This window comes from Ammospiza nelsoni, chromosome 1 (assembly GCF_027579445.1).
Source record: "Ammospiza nelsoni isolate bAmmNel1 chromosome 1, bAmmNel1.pri, whole genome shotgun sequence".
NCBI classification, from domain to species: domain Eukaryota; kingdom Metazoa; phylum Chordata; class Aves; order Passeriformes; family Passerellidae; genus Ammospiza; species Ammospiza nelsoni.
The window spans coordinates 48,062,128-48,068,147 of record NC_080633.1 but is presented as its reverse complement, the minus strand read 5'-3'; the positions used below and the strand labels follow the sequence as shown (position 1 = coordinate 48,068,147).

Genomic DNA, 6,020 nt, shown 5'->3' with positions numbered 1-6,020 from the left:
AATGGAATTCCCTATCTTGCACATTATCTTTTATCTGGACGTTTCCCAACACCACTATCGCTGTATCGCTCAGAGGCAAGATTATTCAGGCTTCCTGCTGGGGATCTGCAGCATCTCTGCTGCACAAAGTGAAGCACACACAGAGACTGCAAAAAGAGCTGTTTCCAATATACATGGACTAGATTCGGGCATACTCAGATATACAATTATTATCATTTCTGCTTCCTGAAAATCACTTCTTGGCATCTGATCGTTGCTGAAAGTGACTGTGAAGGTGACGTGTTGCTTGTGTTAAATTCAGAGCTCAGAGATCTCCAGAACATACCTGTTCTCTGCTCTGTGTGATGGGGATCTGGTGAAAAATGAGAGACTTACTGCTGGGGTGCCTGTCTGCCACCTTTTCGTGAGACTGAGAGAGCTGCATTTGTTGTTAGGTCCCCAAAATGCATTTCCACTTACTCATTCTTCCAGAAGTGATAAAGAGGTACCCTTTTCCTTCAGGTGCAGTTTGGGGGGTGAAAGTCATTCAGTCCCTACTTTGTTATCTTCCATGCATAGTGTTAGAACAAGATGTTTACTCAGATATTTTCATTTTGAGAAAATACTCCAGTGAGGGGAAGGAGTTTTATTGGAGGTTATTTAACACCCTCAAGCTTTGTTGCTAATTTATGTTGGTAGCTTTAAATATATGCAAACTGAGCATTTAGCTGAAGCTAAATGAATGGTGGCAAAAAAGTTACAGGGAGAAAAAAACCACAAATACTCCAGTGTTAATTTGTTTTCTAAGCCAGGAAGATGGAGGAGATACTACTTCTGTGTCACACTCCAGTAAAACCCTGGGTAACATTCCTGAGTCCTCTTCTTTCTTTTTATAATTTGGTTGTACAGTATAGTAGCAGTCCCAGTAAAATATCTGTATTCTATTTGAATATCTGTATATAGGCCTTGCTCTGATAAGCCCCGGTTGTTTTTGATGGACTGCAGCTGTGATGTCCTTAATTGGGCAGCAGCTGTAGCTAGTGAAGATAACTGGGATAAAAGGGGGTGGGCTTGGCCAGTCAGGGAGAGCCTGGAAGGGGCCCTGACTAAGTAGCAGCAACAAGCAGAGAAGTATAAGTCTGTGCTGTGAAGAACTGCCCCTGAGAAATATCACCGAGAAGGTATGAGACTCTAGAAATATGATTGCGACAGTATAGGATTTTAGAAATATGAATACAACAGTACAGTTATTTAGGCAAAGAAAAGAGACTTCCTGGTGTGGTGTCCAACAGCTTAATTTAAATACAAAATTTAAAGAAAAATTTTAAAGGAAAAAGGGTCAGAAAAGCCTGAACCATACTTTTTCATGGCTGTGGACATTCCAGTTCAGAAAAAGGAGGTTGGTCCACCATCACCAGGCTTGGAATCCTTCATCAGGGAATACAGATAGATTTGCAAGGCAGAAGATTGCCTGCTCATTTTTTCTGAACAATTTAGTTGGGCAGATTTTGCTAAAGCCTATGCCTATACCCCTCATATTTAAATAACCTTGTACTGAGCATATATCAGGGTTTGAAAAGGATTCAATAACTCATTGAAATATGTTACAGCTCTTCTTTATGCATCCAGAGCAAGAGCAGAAAGACATCAGAAAGGTATTATAAGAGAGTGAACATTTATCTGAAATGCTATTTATATTTCATTGAATTGGCTGAAAAGGACTGTGGAAGGCCAATAATGAGTGAGGGAGGGAGGCAGGCAGCCGTCCCACTGTGCATGAAGGATGGTGTCTTGATGGATGATTTAATGACTCCAACGTGTGTGGAGGGGCCAGAGCCCAGGCAGCTGACCAGGCAGAAATGTTCTGTGTTTAAGGCACAGCTTGAGTGGGGGAAGAAGAGTGATGCAGTGCCTGCTTTCCCCCTCACTAACAGTTTGATGGTCCTTGTGCTGCTGGTTTTGATTCTCATGGGGGCCATTCCTCATTGTGAAGGCAGGAGTCATGCCTGCCTTCTCCAGGTTCAAGTCTCTTCTGGGATGGATTAATGCGTCAGATTTGCATCAAGCCCCAGCTGCTCACCTTTCTGCATCCCTCAAGAAGGGGCCTGAACAAATGCTGCTGTGTTTGACAAAGTATTTTCTCTAATACCCTAATTTCTGGAATGGGACAGAAAAGAAATGAAAATACAGCTCTGAGTCTAAAGCTAGAGGAAAAGGCAAAGGTAGAGGAAAGAGGTATATCTGTGGGATGCCCAGACAGGGTAAGGAAGCAGAAAAGATGAAAGGTGTTCTAAATAGAGAGCCATTTTGGAGAGGCATGTGTCTGCTTTATGGTGAGGTGGCTATGAATAGTGGTAGATAAATACAGCTGCTCTTGTCATCTTCTTGTATATATGCAAGTCTAAAACATCAATGTCGGATATCAGCATAAAATCCAACTCAAGTGAAAAGACAGACAAGCGCAAACAAACCCTCCATGAATTTTCAGCGACAGGGCTAGGCAAATTGTGACAGAAGAAGTTTAAACTGAGTATTAGGAAAAATTTCTTCATGGAAAAGGTTGTCAAGCATTGGAACAGGCTGCCCAGGGAAGCAGCTGAGTCACCATCCCTTGAGGTATTTAAAAGATGTGTAGATGTGGTGCATAGGGACATGGTTTAGTGGTGGATTCGGCAGCACTGGGGTAACAGTCGGACTTCATTATCTTAAAGGTCTTTTCCAATCTAAGTGATTCTATGATCTGAAAGGTGAAATGTTAAGGGATGACCTCACGCCTGACTCTGGCTTGTCTGTATAAGACTAGATTACCAGTGCAATCTTTACTGACTGCTACATCACCCTCATCTGCTTGAATTAGAGGATGTGTATTCCCCCAAGTGCTTTGAGTTCTTTTATACAGCCTGACTTCTCTAAAGAGCATGAAGGCTCTGTACTTGGCTGGCTGGCCAGTGACTTGCCTAATCAATATTTGAAAAATCAGCCTGCACTGCCTTTTCATATTCACCTATGGATGATGGATACTATTCCTGAAGGGCTATTATGGAGGGACATTGTCCAGCACAGCTGCAGGTCATTTATTATCAAAGCAAATCAGTGGAACATCTATTTAAAAAGACCAAAAGAAACACAACATCCCCCACCTTGTTATTGAATGGCAAAGTGCCACCACAGTACATATGTTGTAGAGATCCCATTTCTGAGCACAGAAGTCCCAGTACAAGCCTCAATCAATATGTTTAAATAATCCTGTGAACTTTGGTATGTGCTAAAAATGCCTCCAGTGACATTCAGCACTGTTCCCTAGCCCAAACACTGGGAATAATTATCTTTAATTGGCACCTGTTCTGTGCTGAGATTAAGAGGCTGTTGAGCTGCAATTCTTTTATTTGCATTACTGGAGGAAAGATCAAATGGAACGAATATAATCAGACACTTATTTTTCTTCTTCTTTGATGTTGTGTTGTTCCCCTTTTAAGAGCTTACAACCCAACAACATCTGGGGCAAGCTTTTGCCCTGCCACCGTCCACCACAGCTTCATCAGCACTAAACGGGGAGCCTGATAGGGGGTTGCATTTCTGACAAAACCCAATGCAATAGCGTTGCAGGGGTTGATGCAGTAGTCGGGACTTTGCCTTGCCCAGTGGGTTACTAGCTATTTATGGCAAGGCAATAATCACACTGAGTTGGTAATGCTTGGATCTCACTTCTCTGGGATTTAAATGAGTACCCAAACTGCAGGGCAGCAGAGAGTCTGTCCCAGGCTTCCTGACTTGTATTTACAGCTGGCTCTGAGTGACTCTCTTATCTAAGGGTTCTAACAAGTTTTTCAGTAATATTGCCACACTCTCTTGCTCCTTAATTGCTAGAGTTGAGGGTTTAGGGTATTTTTGTCTAGATAATAGCAAGAATTAAGTCTTCTTTAGATTGGAAAACGCCCACGGCTGTGCCCACAAAACTTGAACTGCAAAATCTATGCTAGTGAGATTACTTCTGGATTTGTAAGGTCATCTGCACACAGTAAGAACACCACAGCCAGGTTTGTTTGTCTGCACTAATATCAAACAACTAAGGAAGTGTACTGCATCACCAATAATCACAGAGTCATAGAATAATTTAGTTTGGAAAAAAGCTTCAAGCTATCAAGTTTAACTGTTAACCCAGCACTGTCAAGTCCACCACTAAGCCATGTGAACCACTGTAGGGCTCCTTACAGGCAGTGGTGAGAAATACACTTTGAAGATGCACTTAATCTGATCTCCACTTTGCAAAAAGCCATCTTTAGTAGAAAATCTAAATCACCCCTGTCACAGACATCTTTTTATGAAAATCCTTTTCCTGGGATATTTTCTTCCTGAGAAACTGAGAGGCCTCAGGGACAAAATGTAAACAATGATTATCTGCTGCTGTGGAATGCAACAGGTGGGTCTGTGCATTGGTCTCATATGGATGTTTGGAATTAATGGCCAGTCACAGTCAGCTGGCTCGGACACAGTGTCCGAGTCACAAACCTTTGTGATCATTCTTTCTTTTCTATTCTTAGCTTAGCTAGCCTTCTGAGAAACCTTTTCTTCTATTCTTTTAGTATAGTTTTAATGTAATATATATAATAAAATAATAAATCAAGCCTTCTGAAACATGGAGTCAAATCCTCATCTCTTCCCTCATCTGAAAATCCCTCTGAACACTGTCACACACCCCCTTTTGTCAGCCCTAACAGCCAGATCTTCCCAGAAGTGCACAACCTGCACAGAAATGTGCAAGGTGATGTAGCTGTATTTTTCATGGGTTCCCTGTTTGAAAGCCTTAAGAGGTTTGTTCCCACATTTTATCTCCAAACTGAAGTCATGACAGTGATTTACATTTCTAAGAGTGCAGATATCAACACCCTTGCAAGCTGGGACAATTAATTCCATTACAGGTGGCAGAACAAAGGATAATCATCTCAGCTATAGCATGGCAATAACTTGGAAGAAATTTTTGGATATGAGTGTAAGAAAATACTGGTTTAAATGCTTTCCCTGCAGCTTTGAATGACAATGAGATGGAGAGACTCTGAAATAGACACATAACTTGAACTGCAAGCAGCAACTGATAAGGAAACTGGGGCAGAGGCAATGACTCAGTTGGCTGTGGTGCAGCCGCAAATCCACATGGGGCTCTGGAAATGTTCATCCGTGCCAGTGATAATGCACCAACCGCAGAGATGCTTATGACAGTCAGAGAAATTTGGAGAGCAGTAATGAAAAATAACCAACGCAAGAAACCACTGGGAACTTCAGAGTCAAAGGGCACAAAGGACAACGTTTTGAAAATAAAAGGAAGAAAAGGGACTGAGAGGATCTTTGATCTAAAGGCTTCTTCCTGCAGGTTTTATCTCTCCAGACACCAAAATACAAGGCTTATATCTATTCCCTTAAGAACTGAACAGCACGTCAAAGAGGAAAGAAAGGGAGAGAAAACATTCCAAGATAACATTTAATCATCATAAAAATGCATGCATGAATGTGACAAAGAGAAAAAAAATGCAGATATCTTAAAAATCAATATGTAGAAGAATCTTACCAAATAGGAAAAAATTGCAGTAATGTGTGCAGTGACTTGGACAGAATAGGATAGATAAATATACACTGCCAGCTGATCTCCTTTTGTAAGATAACTATTTTGTGTTTCTTTTTTCAACTAAGTGGCCTTTAATCCTGACAGATGACAAATCAATTCTTGTTTGTCCTGTTTTGGGGCTTCATTGAAGTATTTTCCATTCTCTTTTCGATGGCCTTTTCCAATGTATTTGCTGAATACATAAACAGATCTTTAGGGCCCCATTATAGAAAGCAGCATTGAAACTCACTTCATCCTCACATCTCATTTCACAGCTCTAGTGGCAATCACATCTTGCTCCCCACAGGAAAGGGGTGGCTCTTAAATTGTGTTTAAGACCTTACTCAGAAAATCAGAAACCCTAACTCAGTTCCATTGCATCTCTATCAGGGGCAGCAAAGATGGAGTCTGATACCATACCTGTCCCTTCGGTGATTTGGTG

The 6,020-nt window shown here is 41.4% G+C and overlaps 1 protein-coding gene across 1 annotated transcript in view; it reads left to right on the top strand.

Moving 5' to 3' along the window:
- Positions 1 to 1,068: 1,068 nt before the first annotated feature.
- AOAH (acyloxyacyl hydrolase) overlaps positions 1,069 to 6,020 on the top strand; it is an 82,326-nt gene continuing 77,374 nt past the window's right edge. The window contains exon 1 of the mRNA XM_059473383.1: positions 1,069 to 1,160. The gene's annotated coding sequence lies outside the window, so the exon portion shown is untranslated. The remainder of the gene's footprint in view (positions 1,161 to 6,020) is intronic.